The following is a 17,934-nucleotide window of genomic DNA, read 5'->3' as shown; positions in this document are numbered from 1 at the left end:
TTTTTTATGATCATAAAATTTGGATAAAAATAAGAACATTGAAACTCAAGTAATGCAAAAATCATATTTTTATCTAAAATATTTCTCCCCCTTTGTGTGAATCAAAAAGATACAAATTAAGCGCAAAATTTTCTCCCCCTAAAAATTATAATTAGCTCTCCCCCTATATTTTTGAAATTATGAAATCGATAAAAGTAGAGGAATAACTAATCGACATATTTTCAAAATATGCAATGCACAAAAACTTCGAACACAAATAAATCAAGTTGAGCAACTAATAAACGATATCAAGATTGGACAAGATTAGCTCGAACCACCAAGCAACACAAAGTCAAGATTTATGCAAACTGAAATACTCATAAATAATTTAAGCGTCCCTTTTAATATTTAAGCACAACCACTGATGTAAGAGAAATGACTAGACATGCTTAATATGAAAGATATGCTAGCACAAGTAGAACACCATATTGGCGGTCAAACTCAAGTACTCTCTCTTAAAACTAATTTTAAAAAGAGTATACCATGTTTTATTTACGATGTATGGCTGTAATTTGAGGTAATAAGTCCCTTCAATCGATGAGTGCAACATCCTTGAGCTTCTTGGGAAAAAAACATCAACTCATGTCTTATGCCCTGTTTTATGCGGAAGCACGAATGGTCCGAATTCAAAGAATAAACTGCTTTTTCTCATGCATGACCAGACTGCAAATTTTATACCATTGCGATCCTCAATAAGTCTAGTTAGCAATGAAAAAAGCGGTTTGTCATTTGGACACTCTAGTACAAAGTTATGCCATTTTTCTCAAAGTCGTTGCAAGCTGCCAGAAAATCAACAAACATATACATGTTAGAAAAATGATGGAAAAAAATGAATTTTGATCAATCAAAATAATTTTCAAATGCTCTTTCAATAACAACCTGCTCTGATACCAATTGATAGGAATGGGTTTGGGGGAAAATACACAAGTTTAAAAATATTTTGAGCTACAATAGCTCGGTTCTTGAAATATTGAACACCGATGAATTAAATAGAGTTTGGTTTTCAAACCAAACGAAAGTCACTCAAAATAATCCTTTGTAGAAACCTATTAAACATTTTGAAAATCATTTGAAAAGATATGCAATTTGAAATGATGAAAACAGTTTGGTTGAAATATTTTATCAAACACTTTGTATGCAATATTTTGGTCTATGAAGAACACATAAAATGCTTCAACAATGAATCTTAAAAACAGTAGCAATAAGAAGTAAATGCAATAAAGAAATAGACATGAATTTGTTTATAAATGTTTGAAGCTCAATCTCCTACGTCATCTTCCTCCTCGGAAGGATATCATTAGAAAACTTTACAACCCATTTATACAAACTCACTCCCAGACTGGGATTTACCCACTGCCTATCTTATAACTCCTAGCCACTCGATTGTAGGCCGCAACCTCACAATCCGCATAATATTTAACGTCTTTTATGCCAAGATTACAAACACAATATTTAACGTCTTTGTGTTAAAACTCTCAATAAACTAATCTATGAAATACATCTCTCTTGTATATGTGAGTGAGTTGGGGTGTGAATAACTAAACTGTTAAAGCTCAAGAAATCTGTTGATGTGTTCTTCACACCAAGAGTATGCTCTCAACTAAATGATAAATCTTGTTTAGATGCCCATGCTTTGAATCCCCTTTCAAAATCTTGTGTTAGATCTTCAAGATGTTGTATTTATAGGATCCAAGAATGATATAGTAGAGCCGTTAGAATATTAGTGTATTGTTGGAGCGCAACTGAACTTTGGAGCTCAACTGAACTTTTGGTGCAAAACTCATCTCGGAGCTCAACTGAACGTGGTGCAAAACTAGTGCAAAACTGAAGCTGAAGTACAATATCAGTTTGGGTACTGTAGCAGTTTGGGTACTGTAGCAGTTGAGCAAGCTTCATTTTAGTAGCAGTTGAGAAACCTAAACTGAATTGCTAATCTGGATGCAGTTTGGCATGATCCGTTGATATCTGTGAAAGAGTGGGTGCCCGGTGAGCCAACTTGTGGCTAAGGGCTTTGATGACTCTTTGTATAAACAATCTTTTGTTTAATATAATTTACACTTTTATTAATGGCAATGACTTTATCTTTCTTCATATTGTTATATTGTGATATACTATTGTTGTTTTGATAAAGACCTTGAATATACTATAGTGTATGTAAGATGTGGTAGAACATGGGGATGTCTATCATGAAACACATCTTATAGTCACTGTATATTCTAAACTGTTCCTAGTCGATTGAGCCGTCCGATAATAAGGATAAGGATCGCTCGAGTTTGAGACTAGCATTTGCGATGCAGAGTACCACGTTTCATTGGTAGGGAACATAGAGATGTTCGAAGCATGCAAATGGATATTCATATGATGAATGATCGAACTACCCTATCCGGACTTTCCAAGTGGTTATCACTTATCGAGTGGAAATAGTCCGCGGTTTTGGTTGTACACCATTAGTCCTTACTACTTGAAACATCATTGAGACTCTATATGCTAGTACTGTGCTTTGACTCGTTTACCGACTCTATTGGGGTCATCAGGTGTCGGGATTGGGTACAGTTACAACACATGTAGGAGTCGATGCTTTGTTGTCAAGGATTCACCACATACTTGTGAGTGTGGTGTTGGAAAACTGGCGGTCAGATCAATCACGATTGATACCCGGTGCAGCGGAAGTTTAAAAATTTTATCATGGAACAATTCCATGGTGTGGGTATCAACCGTTTAACGATTAAATTATTGTGTGTGTAAAATTCAAATAACAGTTATTAAATTTTACCTCCAATCTCGCAACGAGATTACTGGACACCAACAGATTTTATCTGCTCTTGTTGTCTCTCCCTGGAACCGATGAACTCCTTCAATCAGGTCCACGAACAGAGGTTTAATCCCTCTGATAGATTGCACTAGAAAATCTATCAGAAGTTTTCTGCGAAGAGAATACACGAATTTGATTCGTTATTCCTTACTGCGATTCAAAATCACAGACCGGAATTTTCTCGGGCAGAGCAAGGCAGGGGTTCGGCCGATTATTCTAGAGGAGAGGCTAGGGTTTCGATTTTTCTCTCTCAAAATAATGAGCTAATGTATTTAATTTCTGTACTGAAATAACTTATTTATAATGCAGGCCACTAACACCTTAGGGCCCATTAGTCATAAGCTGGGGCCCGACAAGCAAAGCCCGCTCGTTCAGAAATTAATATAAAATTCATCGTGACTCCAATTGATGAACTGATTTCACCAATGTGCACAGAAACCATTTCTGCACATTTTAAAGTCAAAATAAATTTTCCTGAATCCGAATTCAGTGGTTTCCAAAAATGTCCATCCCTATGTCATTTTAGGAAATCCTACTCCCTTACTCTTATTTAAGAAGTCCAACTCCTTAGTTCATTAAATTTAACTCTTTAAATTTAACTATCTCAACGGGGATTAAAACTCCATTACACTGTGTGACCCTCAATGGTTCAGGGATACAGCTAGCCGTGGGCTCACAACTCCTTGTGACTCGGAACAACACTTTTCGACTTGCCCAACGAATCATGGTAAAGCGCCTAGCAACATCGCCCCATGATTCCCTAGGTATCACTGATAGTGCCTACAAGAACCAGTAGATTTTGGTTAGCGTACAGTACGGTCCCTTCATCCATATATCCCGATCGAATCAACAACCATTGGTATATCGAGAGTCGCTCAAGATTCGATAACTATGCAATACATCTTGAAGATCAAATTAGTGACATCGCATGTGCTACTAAGAAACCATTTCTTAAATCACATCAATTACTCTGGCCAGAGATTTATCACACTAATATCTCCTCAGATCGCATAGGATATCCACACTCGCAAGTATGTGGTGAATCCTTGACAACAATGCATTGACTCCTATATGTGTCGTAACTGTACCCAATCTCGACACCTGATGACCCCCATAGAGTCGGTAAACGAGTCAAAGCACAGTACTAGCATATAGAGTCTCCATGATGTTTCAAGTAGTAAGGACTAATGGTGTACAACCAAAACCGCGGACTTTATCCACTCGATAAGTGATAACCACTTGGAAAGTCCGGATAGGGTAGTTCGATTATTCATCCTATGAATATCCATTTGCATGCTTCGAACATCTCCATGATGAAACGTGGTACTCCGCATCGCAAATGCTAGTCTCAAACTCGAGCGATCCTTATCCTTATTATCGGACGGCTCAATCGACTAGGAACGGTTTTAGAACATACAGTGACTATAAGATGTATTTCATGATAGACATCTCCATGTTCTACCACATCTTACATACACTATAGTATATTCAAGGTCTTTATCAAAACAACAATAGTATATCACAATATAACAATATGAAGTAATATAAAGTCATTGCCATAAAAGTGTAAATAATATTAAACAAAAGATTGTTCATACAAAGAGTCATCAAAGCCCATAGCCACACAGTTGGCTCACTGGGCACCCACTCTTACAATCTCCCACTTGCCCTATAGCCAACTAGTCATACTACGTAGACCCATTGCTTCGCGATGTTTGTCAAACAATGGTCCTGGCAAGGGCTTAGTAAGCGGATCAGCGATATTGTCTGCAGAGGCCACTCGTTTGACAATGATGTCTCCTCTTTCCACAATCTCCCGGATTATGTGGTATTTCCTCAGTACGTGTTTGGATCTTTGATGAGACCTTGGTTCCTTTGCTTGAGCAACGGCACCCGTGTTGTCGCAGTACACCGGGACTGGACCAACAAATTCAGGAATGACGCCCAACTCTTGGACGAAATTCCTCATCCAAACGGCCTCTTTAGCAGCAGCTGATGCTGCAATGTATTCAGCCTCAGTGGTGGAATCCGCTGTGGTGTCCTGCTTGGAACTCTTCCAAGAGACAGCACCGCCATTGAGCATGAACACAAATCCAGAGGTTGACTTCGAGTCATCCACATCACTTTGGAAGCTAGAGTCGGTATAGCCTTCCAATTTGAGTTCTCGTCCTCCATAAACCATGAACATATTCTTAGTCCTTCGCAAGTACTTAAGAATGTCCTTCACGGCTTTCCAATGCATTTGACCAGGATTAGACTGATATCTGCTCGTGACACTCAGAGCAAATGCTACATCCGGTCTGGTAGATATCATCCCATACATGATACTACCTATAGCTGACGCATATGGTACATGTGTCATATTCTCTATCTCTTCATCAGTCTTGGGACACATAGACTTGGATAGAGAAACTCCATGACACATGGGTAGATGTCCTCTTTTGGACCCATCCATTGAAAACCGTTTCAATATGGTATCGATGTAGGTTGATTGAGTGAGTCCTATCATTCTCTTAGATCTATCTCTATAGATCTGTATCCCAAGAATGTAGGATGCCTCTCCCAAATCTTTCATCGAAAATCTACCTGATAACCATATCTTTGTTGACTGCAACATCCCTACATCATTCCCAATGAGTAGGATGTCATCAACATAAAGTACTAAGAATGTCACCGCATCCTTAACTACTTTCTTGTACACGCAAGGTTCCTCCGGGTTCTTGATGAAACCAAAATCTTTTATTGTTTCATCAAATTTCTGGTTCCAACTTCTTGATGCTTGTTTTAGACCATAAATTGATCTCTGAAGCTTGCATACCTTATGCTCGCTTCCCATGGATGTGAACCCCTCAGGCTGCCACATATAGATTTCTTCCTTAATGTCTCCATTAAGAAAAGCAGTCTTCACATCCATCTGTCATATCTCATAGTCATACCATGCAGCTATGGCAATTAGGATTCTTATGGACTTGAACATTGCAACTGGTGAAAAGGTTTCGTCATAGTCAACTCCTTGCCTTTGAGTATAACCTTTAGCCACCAATCGCGCCTTGTAGGTCAATACCTTACCATCAGGCCCAAGCTTTCTTTTGTAGATCCATTTACACCCTATCGGAACAATTCCATCGGGAGGATCTACTAAAGACCAAACTTGGTTTGTATGCATCGAATCCAATTCTGACTGCATAGCTTAAAGCCATAAATTCGAATCCGCATCAGAAATTGCTTCCTTGAAGTTTCTTGGATCACATCCAATGTCGGGTTCATCTTGATCCCCTTCAAGAAGAAGACCATATCGAACTGGAGGTCTAGAAGTCCTTTCGGATCTTCTAGGTGCAGGCGTGTCCAGCAATGGTTCCTGAGGTGTAGGATCGTTATTTCGTATTTCGGGTTCTTCTCGAACTTCTTCGAGTTCCATCATCTCGCCTTTCTTATCCAATAAGAATTCCTTCTCCAAGAAGGTGGCATTCCTAGAAACAAACACCTTTGTTTCAGCAGGATAATAGAAATAATATCCGATTGAATTCTTCGGATACCCTACAAAATAACATAAGCTGGATCGACTATCCAACTTATCTCCCACTGTCCGCTTCACGTAAGCAGGACATCCCCAAATCCTCAAGTACGAATACTTAGGAGCTTTGCCATTCCATAACTCGTATGGTGTTTGTCCACTGCTTTAGTGTGGACGTTGTTCAACAACAATACCGCCGTTTCAAGCGCATAGCCCCAAAACGAAGGTGGAAGCTCAGTGAAGCTCATCATAGATCGAACCATGTCCAACAAAGTTCGATTACGACGCTCCGATACACCATTAAGCTGTGGTGTCATAGGAGGAGTCCACTGAGAGAGAATCCCATTCTCTTTTAGATAGTCCAAAAACTCGGTACTCAAGTATTCTCCACCTCGATCCGATCGAAGTGCTTTAATACTTTTACCTAGCTTGTTTTCTACTTCAGCCTTGAATTCTTTGAACTTTTCAAATGCTTCAGACTTATATTTCATTAAATATAAATACCCATACCTTGAATAATCATCAGTAAAGGTAATGAAGTAGGTGTGGCCATGTTGAGTCCCTACTCTAAATGGACCACAAACATCTGTATGGATCAAATCCAACAGATTCTGACTACGCTCAGGTTTCCCCTTAAAAGGAGATTTAGTCATTTTTCCTTTTAGGCAGGATTCACAAGTAGGTAGAGAGTTAATATCAGACATATCAAACATGCCCTCTCCCACTAGCTTGTTCATCCTCCTTGAGGAAATATGACCTAGTCTAGCGTGCCAAAGGTTTGCCGGGTTTTGACTATCGATTTTCCTTTTGTTTGTTGTCGCCGGTTTGTCAATACAATTCACTGGAACGTCTTTTAGTTTTAAATTGTATAGATCGTTTTCAAGTTGTCCATTTCCAATTAAACATTCATTCTTGTAAATATTGCAAATCTCATTCACAAAATTACAAGAATAACCATCTCTATCAAGCATAGAAATAGAAATAATGTTTTTAATTAAATCTGGCACAAATAAAACATCTCTCAACAATAATTTAAAACCATTCTGCAAAATCAAACAAACATCTCCAATGGCCGTAGCTTCAACTCTGGAACCATTCCCGAGCCTCAGCTGGGTCTCACCCATTCTAAGCCTGCGACTTCTTGTCATCACCTGCAAATCATTGCAAATGTGAGATCCACATCCGGTATCCAATACCCAAGAAGTTGTATTAAGTGACATGTTTATTTCGATATAGAACATACCCTTTGCAGTTCCTAACTGCTCAAGATACTCCTTGCAGTTGCGCTTCCAATGACCCGGCTTCTTGCAGTAATGGCAAACATCCTTGGATTTTCCATTGTTTGAAGCCTTTGTCTTTTGCTTCTTCTCGGGTTCCACTTTCTTGGGTGGGGCAGAACGTTTCTTGCCCTTCATACTTGGTCCCTTCTTAGCAGAAGATGAGGAGCCCACCAAGAAAGCTGGCTTATCCTTCTTAAGTGTGGATTCATATGTAACGAGCATATTGACCGTCTCTTCAAGGGTGGCCTCTATCTTGTTCATATTAAAATTTATCACGAATCCATCAAATGAAGAAGGAAGAGATAGAAGCAGCAAGTCCACATTGAGTTCATGCTCCAACACCAAATCAAGGGTCGCTAACTTCTGTATGAGCCAAATCACTCGTACCCCATGATCACGGACCGAAGTCCCTTCACGCATGCGGCACGTCATCAACTCCTTAACAGTAGAGAACCTTTCAGCCCTCGACTGAGCCCCAAAAAGTTCCTTGAGTTGCGCGTGAATGTCAGCAGCATTCACCGTGTCCTCAAATCGCCTCTGGAGTTCATCAGACATCGAGGCTTGCATATAGCATTTGGTCTTGATGTCATGGTCACACCATGCATCAAGTTTGGCCAATTCCTCCGGACTTATGTCAGCTGGTGCTTCCTTCGGAGGTGCTTTCTCTAACACGTAGAGCATTTTCTCCGAAGTTAAGACAATTTTCAACTTCCGGAACCATTCCGTATAGTTGGCGCCAGTCAGCTTGTTTTGTTCGAGGATCGAGAATAAAGGATTTCGCGAATTCATTGTATGAAATACTGAAAAGGAAAACAGACATATATCAATGATTGTTTAACAATTTACTAAGACATAAAATAGGCGAATTTAATTTTATGAATCTCACTCCCACTATTTTAACGATTTCACCACCCTCTAGTGAAAACGGGAAACTTTTTCCTTAGTGAGAACATGGAGTCCAATTGACAAACTTATGGTCCCGAATAATATCAGCCAACCATAATTCTCAAAAGGTAGAGCCCAATTGCTTCCAAAGCAACCCCCATGTGTTTACCTCATGTCCAATAAGGGCCCAATAATATGACGCCGTTTAAAGTGACATGTCAAGATGACCCATCAATATTAAGTTGTGATGGACGGTCGCCATGTGGATCCCCCAATAATATGAGCCGATCCCATGGGAGTTCCACCCAACTTACAACATTTGTCGATCCAATGTACAGCTTTCCGACGGACGGGCCCCCCCAATAATATGAGCCGGACCGTATCCGCGGGTAGCATCACATACATTGACCGTTGATGGAAGGTAGGAACATTTAAACAATATTTAAATTTCCTTTATTTATCTTGATATAAATTTTAAATCATATTTAAAATGAGGGATTTTATTTATAAAAATATTTGTCTCATCATATTTAATTTATTGCATGCATTGCCGGATTCACGCAATTTATGTCTAAACATGCATACAATCATAATATCACATATTATATAGGATGATCGATTCCATTTCTAATTGACCCGTGGTTGCCAATCACGGGTCTTAGTTCAATCCTAGGTAATATGCAGTATGCAAATGCAATCCTATTACATATGCTTCCAATTTACATTTCTTCAGTCTTCATTGTCTGCTGGGCCCACCATCTTCAAATCTTGATCTCCCACTAAATCTAATGTATTTACAATAAATAACAATGACAAGTAGGGGATACATTTTTAGGGGGTGGGAACGGGCTATAAACCAAGCCCACTTTTATTACATATGACATTCATATCGGGCCATAAACCAGGCCCATTAATAAAACCAACAATAATAAAGACAAAATGTAAATTCCTAACATACACCTACAAAATTGGTCATGGCAATCGATCATCCTTATCCAATAACATTTAATTCAAAATTAATTTATTGGATAACATGCTGTGGCAATTCAAATTTAAACAAGATAAAATCATATTTTATATATAAAATCTCATTTCACATATAAAATCATATTTTATCTCTATATCAAATAAAATCATATTTTATCTATAAAATCCAATTTTACAAATAAAATCATATTTTACTTAATATATCATAAGATCATATCTTATCATCAATTGTACCAAAATAATTGATTTCAAAATTCAATTTACGGATAAAATATTAAAATTTTCCAAAAATTCAAATTTATCCAAAATCAATTTTAAAATTTACGGACTCGAACAATTCGATCCGAAATCTCGTGAACCAATCAAAAACAATTTTTGACCGGACCAAAAATAAAATTTTAAATATTAAAATTAATAAAAATATAATTTTTCCCGCGGGCCGCCCGGGACACTCCCGGGCCGGCCCGCACCCGGGGCGCGGGCCGGGGCAGCCCGGCTGCCCCCTTAGGGCAGCGCCTGGCGCCGCCCCTGGGCGGCGCCGAGTGCTGCCCTGCGCAGCGCCCAGCGCTGCGCTGGGCGGCGCCGTGCGCCGCCCTGGGCGGCGACGGTCGCCGCCTTGGGCGGCGCCGTGCGCCGCCCGGGGCAGCAACAATTGCTGCCCCACCGGGCAGCGATCCAATCGCTGCCCGGGTTTTGCCCCGAAAAAATTTTTTTTTTTTATTTAAAAATATTTATTTTGTTTCAAAAACCGAGACTCAAAAATTTTGTACAATTGATTAATTTAATCGTTTGATCTGAGCAACCTGGTTTTGATACCACTGTTGGAAAACTGGCGGTCAGATCAATCACGATTGATACCCGGTGCAGCGGAAGTTTAAAAATTTTATCATGGAACAATTCCATGGTGTGGGTATCAACCGTTTAACGATTAAATTATTGTGTGTGTAAAATTCAAATAACAGTTATTAAATTTTACCTCCAATCTCGCAACGAGATTACTGGACACCAACAGATTTTATCTGCTCTTGTTGTCTCTCCCTGGAACCGATGAACTCCTTCAATCAGGTCCACGAACAGAGGTTTAATCCCTCTGATAGATTGCACTAGAAAATCTATCAGAAGTTTTCTGCGAAGAGAATACACGAATTTGATTCGTTATTCCTTACTGCGATTCAAAATCACAGACCGGAATTTTCTCGGGCAGAGCAAGGCAGGGGTTCGGCCGATTATTCTAGAGGAGAGGCTAGGGTTTCGATTTTTCTCTCTCAAAATAATGAGCTAATGTATTTAATTTCTGTACTGAAATAACTTATTTATAATGCAGGCCACTAACACCTTAGGGCCCATTAGTCATAAGCTGGGGCCCGACAAGCAAAGCCCGCTCGTTCAGAAATTAATATAAAATTCATCGTGACTCCAATTGATGAACTGATTTCACCAATGTGCACAGAAACCATTTCTGCACATTTTAAAGTCAAAATAAATTTTCCTGAATCCGAATTCAGTGGTTTCCAAAAATGTCCATCCCTATGTCATTTTAGGAAATCCTACTCCCTTACTCTTATTTAAGAAGTCCAACTCCTTAGTTCATTAAATTTAACTCTTTAAATTTAACTATCTCAACGGGGATTAAAACTCCATTACACTGTGTGACCCTCAATGGTTCAGGGATACAGCTAGCCGTGGGCTCACAACTCCTTGTGACTCGGAACAACACTTTCCGACTTGCCCAACGAATCATGGTAAAGCGCCTAGCAACATCGCCCCATGATTCCCTAGGTATCACTGATAGTGCCTACAAGAACCAGTAGATTTTGGTTAGCGTACAGTACGGTCCCTTCATCCATATATCCCGATCGAATCAACAACCATTGGTATATCGAGAGTCGCTCAAGATTCGATAACTATGCAATACATCTTGAAGATCAAATTAGTGACATCGCATGTGCTACTAAGAAACCATTTCTTAAATCACATCAATTACTCTGGCCAGAGATTTATCACACTAATATCTCCTCAGATCGCATAGGATATCCACACTCGCAAGTATGTGGTGAATCCTTGACAACAATGCATTGACTCCTATATGTGTCGTAACTGTACCCAATCTCGACACCTGATGACCCCCATAGAGTCGGTAAACGAGTCAAAGCACAGTACTAGCATATAGAGTCTCCATGATGTTTCAAGTAGTAAGGACTAATGGTGTACAACCAAAACCGCGGACTTTATCCACTCGATAAGTGATAACCACTTGGAAAGTTCGGATAGGGTAGTTCGATTATTCATCCTATGAATATCCATTTGCATGCTTCGAACATCTCCATGTTCCCTACCAATGAAACGTGGTACTCCGCATCGCAAATGCTAGTCTCAAACTCGAGCGATCCTTATCCTTATTATCGGACGGCTCAATCGACTAGGAACGGTTTTAGAACATACAGTGACTATAAGATGTATTTCATGATAGACATCTCCATGTTCTACCACATCTTACATACACTATAGTATATTCAAGGTCTTTATCAAAACAACAATAGTATATCACAATATAACAATATGAAGTAATATAAAGTCATTGCCATAAAAGTGTAAATAATATTAAACAAAAGATTGTTCATACAAAGAGTCATCAAAGCCCATAGCCACACAGTTGGCTCACTGGGCACCCACTCTTACATGTGGATATCCTATGCGATCTGAGGAGATATTAGTGTGACGAATCTCTGGCCAGAGTACATGATGTGATTTAAGAAATGGTTTCTTAGTAGCACATGCGATGTCACTATTTGATCTTCAAGATGTATTGCATAGTTATCGAATCTCGAGCGACTCTCGATATACCAATGGTTGTTGATTCGATCGGGATATATGGATGAAGGGACCGTACTGTACGCTAACCAAAATCTACTGGTTCTTGTAGGCACTATCAGTGATACCTAGGGAATCATGAGGCGATGTTGCTAGGTGCTCATACCATGATTCGATGGGCAAGTCGGAAATTGTTGTTCCGAGTCACAAGGAGTTGTGAGCCCACGGCTAGCTGTATCCCTGAACCATTGAGGGTCACACAGTGTAATGGATTTTTAATCCCCGTTGAGATAGTTAAATTTAAAGAGTTAAATTTAATGAACGAAGAAGTTGGACTTCTTATTTAAGAGTAGAGGAGTAAGATTTCCTAAAATGACATAGGGATGGCCATTTTTGGAAATCACTGAATTCGGATTCAGAAAAATTTATCTTGACTTTAAAAGGTGCAGAAATGGTTTCTGTGCACATTGGTGAAATCGGTTTATCAATCGGAGTCACGATGAATTTTATATTAATTTTTGAACATGCGGGCTTTGCTTGTCGGGCCTGAACTTATGACTAATGGGCCCTAAGCTGTTAGTGGCCTACATTATAAATAAGTTATTGCAGTACAGAAATTACACACAACAGGTCACAAGGATTTTCGAAAACCCTAGTTTATTTTAAAAAGGTGGCCGTCTCCTTCTCTCCCTCTACTCGAGAAAAATCCAGCCTGTGATTTTGAATTACAGTCTGGTTTAACGGATCAAATTCGTTAATCTCTTCGTAGAAAACTTCTGATAGATTTTCTAGTGCAATCTATCAGAGGGATTAAATCTCTGTTCGTGGACCTGATTGAAGAACAGTTCGTCCATCAGTTCCAGGGATATACAACAAGAGCAGAGAAATCTGTTGGTGTCCAAAAATCTCGATTCGAGATTAAAGGTAAAAATTTTATAATTGTTATTTAATTTTTACACACACAATTTAATCGTAAGGTTGATACCTATTATGGAATTGTTCCATATAAAATTTTAAACTTCCGCTGCACCGGGTATCAATCCTAATTGATCTGATCACCGCGTTCTCCAACAGTGGTATCAGAGCCAGGTTGCTCAGATCAAGCGATTAAATTAATCGATTGTACAAAAATTTTTAGGCCTCGGTTTTTGAAACAAAATAAATATTTTAAAAATAAAAAATTATTTTTTTCGGGCAAAAAAAAAAACCCGGGCAGCGATTGGATCGCTTCCCGGGGCAGGGGCAGCGATCGTCGCTGCCCCGGGCACCGCACGGCGCTGCCTAGGGCAGCGATCGTCGCTGCCCGGCCCGGGAACGTCCCGGGCGGGCCGCGGGAAAAATTATTTTTTTTAATTTTTTAAATTAAATTTTAATATGTTAAAATTCTATTTTTGGTCCGATCGAAAATTGTTTTGATTGGTCCACGAGGCGTCGGATCGAATTGTTCGAGTCCGAAAATTTTAAAATTGATTTTTGGGTAAATTTGAATTTTTGGAAAATTTTAATATTTTATCCTTTAATTGAATTTTGAAATTAATTATTTTTGGTACAATTGATGATAAGATATGATCTTATGGATATATTGAGTAAAATATGATTTTATGTATAAAATTGGATTTTATAGATAAAATATGATTTTATTTGATAAAAAGATAAAATATGATTTTGTATGTAAAATAAGATTTTATGTATGAAATATGATTTTATCCTTTTAAATTTAAATTACCATAGCATGTTATCCAATAAATTAATTTTGAATTAAATGTTATTGGATAAGGATGATCGATTGCCATGACCAATTTTGTAGGTGTATGTTAGGAATTTACATTTGTTTTATTGTTGTTGGTTTTATTAATGGGCCTGGTTTATGGCCCAAATATGAATGTCATAAGTAATAAAAGTGGGCTTGGTTTATGGCCCGTTCCCATCCCTTAAAAATGTATCCCCTACTTTTCATTGTTATTTATTGTAAATACATTAGATTTAGTCGGAGATCAAGATTTGAAGATAGAGGTGGGCCCAGCAGACAATAAAGACAGAAGAAATGTAAATTGGAAGCAAATGTAATAGGATTGCATTGCATACTGCATATTACCTAGGATTGGACTAAGACTCGTGATTGGCAACCACGGGTCGATTAGAAATGGAATCGATCATCCTATATAATATGTGATATTATAGTTGTATGCATGTTTTAGACATAATTGTGTGAATCCTGCAAGCATACAAAATTTTAAAAATGATGAGACAAATTTTTATAATTAAAAATCCCTCATTTTAATTATGATTTAAAATTGATATCAAGATAAATAAAGGAAATTTAAATTTGTTTAAATGTTCCTACCTTCCATCAACGATCAATGTATGAGATGCTACCCGCGGATACGGTCCGGCTCATATTATTGGGGGGGCCCGTTCGTCGGAAAGCTGTACATTGGATCGACACATGTTGTAAGTTGGGTGGAACTCCCATGGGATCGGCTCATATTATTGGGGGATCCACATGGCGACCGTCCATCACAACTTAATATTGATGGGTCATCTTGACATGTCACAATAAACGGCGTCATATTATTGGGCCCTTATTGGACATGAGGTAAAAATATGGAGGTTGCTTTGGAAGCAATTGGGCTCTACCTTTTGAAATTATGGTTGGCTGATATTATTCGGGACCATAGATTGTCAATTGGACTCCATGTTCTCACTAAGGAAAACAGTTTCCCGTTTTCACTAGAGGGTAGTGAAATCGTTAAAATAGTGGGAGTGAGATTCATAAAATAAATTTCGCCTATTTTATGTCTTAGTAAATTGCTTAAACAATCACTGATATTTGTCTGTTTCTTTTCAGTATTTCATACGATGAATTCGCGTAATCCACTTTTCTCAATCCTCGAACAAAATAAGTTGACTGACGCAAACTATACGGAATGGTTCCGTAAGTTGAAGATTGTCTTGACTTCGGAGAAGATGCTCTACGTGTTAGAAAAATCTCCTCCGAAGGAAGCACCAGCTGACGTAAGTCCGGAGGAGTTAGCCAAGCTTGATACATGGTGGGACCATGATATCAAGACCAAATGCTATATGCAAGCCTCGATGTCTGATGAACTCCAGAGGCGATTTGAGGACACCGTGAATGCTGCTGACATTCACGTTCAACTCAAGGAACTTTTTGGGGCTCAATCGAGGGCTGAAAGGTTTGCTACTGTAAAGGAGCTAATGACGTGTCGCATGCGTGAAGGGACTTCGGTCCGTGATCATGGGGTACGAGTGATTTGGCTCATACAGAAGTTGGTAACCCTTGATTTGGTGTTGGAGCATGAACTCAACGTGGACTTACTACTTCTGTCTCTTCCTTCTTCGTTTGACGGATTTGTGGTAAATTTCAATATGAACAAGATAGAGGCCTCCCTTGAAGAGATGGTCAATATGCTTGTGACATATGAATCCACATTAAAGAAGGATAAACCGGCTTTCTTGGTGGGCTCCTCTTCTTCTGCTAAGAAGGGGCCAAGTACAAAGGGTAAGAAACGTTCTGCCCCACCCAAGAAAGTCGAACCCGAGAAGAAGTACAAGACAAAGGCTTCAAACATGGAAAAATCCAAGGATGTTTGCCATTATTGCAAGAAGCCCGGTCATTGGAAGCGTAACTGCAAGGAATATCTAGAGCAGTTGCGAACTGCAAAGGGTATGTTCTATATTGAAATAAATGTTTCACTTAATACTACTTCTTGGGTATTGGATACCGGATGTGGATCTCACATTTGCAATGATTTGCAGGTGATGACAAGAAGTCGCAGGCTTAGGATGGGTGAGACCCAGCTGAGGCTCGAAAATGGTTCCAGAGTTGAAGCAAAAGCCGTGGGAGAAGTTTATTTAATTTTGCAGAACGGTTTTAAGTTACTTTTAAGAGATGTTTTATTTGTTCCGGATTTGATTAAAAACATTATTTCTGTTTCTATGCTTGATAGAGATGGTTATTCTTGCAATTTTGTGAATGGGATTTGCAATATTTACAAGAATGAATGTTTAATTGGAAATGGACAACTTGAAAACGATCTATACAACTTAAAACTAAAAGACGTTCCAATAAATTATGTTGATAAACCGGCAACAACAAACAAAAGGAAAATCGATAGCCAAAACCCGGCAAACCTTTGGCACGCTAGGCTAGGTCTTATTTCCTCAAGGAGGATGAACAAGCTAGTGGGAGAGGGCATGTTTGATATGTCTGATATTAACTCTCTACCTACTTGTGAATCCTGCCTAAAAGGAAAAATGACTAAATCTCCCTTTAAGGGGAAACCTGAGCGTAGTCAAAATCTGTTGGATTTGATTCATACAGATGTTTGTGGTCCATTTAGAGTTGGGACTCAATATGGCCACACCTACTTCATTACCTTTACTGATGATTATTCAAGGTATGTGTACTTATATTTAATGAAATATAAGTCTGAAGCATTTGAAAAGTTCAAAGAATTCAAGGCTGAAGTAGAAAACAAGCTAGGTAAAAGTATTAAAGCACTTCGATCGGATCGAGGTGGAGAATACTTGAGTACCGAGTTTTTGGACTATCTAAAAGAGAATGGGATTCTCTCTCAGTGGACTCCTCCTATGACACCACAGCTGAATGGTGTATCGGAGCATCGTAATCGAACTTTGTTGGACATGGTTCGATCCATGATGAGCTTCACTGAGCTTCCACCTTCGTTTTGGGGCTATGCGCTTGAAACGGCGGTATTATTGTTGAACAACGTCCACACTAAAGCAGTGGACAAAACACCATAAGAGTTATGGAATGGCAAAGCTCCTAAGTATTCGTACTTGAGGATTTGGGGATGTCCTGCTTACGTGAAGCGGACAGTGGGAGATAAGTTGGATAGTCGATCCAGCTTATGTTATTTTGTAGGGTATCCGAAGAATTCAATCGGATATTATTTCTATTATCCTGCTGAAACAAAGGTGTTTGTTTCAAGGAATGCCACCTTCTTGGAGAAGGAGTTCTTATTGGATAAGAAAGGCGAGATGATGGAAATCGAAAAAATTCGAAAAGAACCCGAAATACAAAATAACGATCCTACACCTCAGGAACCATTGCTGGACACGCCTGTACCTAGAAGATCCGAGAGGACTTCTAGACCTCCTATTCGATATGGTCTTCTTCTTGAAGGGGATCAAGATGAACCCGATGTTGGATGTGATCCAAGAAACTTCAAGGAAGCAATTTCTGATGCGGATTCAAATTTATGGCTTGAAGCTATGCAGTCGGAAATAGATTCGATGCATACAAACCAAGTTTGGTCTTTAGTAGATCCTCCCGATGGAATTGTTCCAATAGGGTGTAAATGGATCTACAAGAGAAAGCTTGGGCCTGATGGTAAGGTATTGACCTACAAGGCGCGATTGGTGGCAAAAGGTTATACTCAAAGACAAGGAGTTGACTATGATGAAACCTTTTCGCCAGTTGCAATGTTCAAGTCCATAAGAATCCTTATTGCCATAGCTGCATGGTATGACTATGAGATATGGCAAATGGATGTGAAGACTGCTTTTCTTAATGGAGACATTAGGAAGAAATCTATATGAAGCAGCCTGAGGGGTTCACATCC

Source organism: Henckelia pumila, chromosome 1, assembly GCF_033568475.1.
Source record: "Henckelia pumila isolate YLH828 chromosome 1, ASM3356847v2, whole genome shotgun sequence".
Lineage (NCBI taxonomy): Eukaryota > Viridiplantae > Streptophyta > Magnoliopsida > Lamiales > Gesneriaceae > Henckelia > Henckelia pumila.
Note: the sequence above shows the minus strand (reverse complement) of the source record.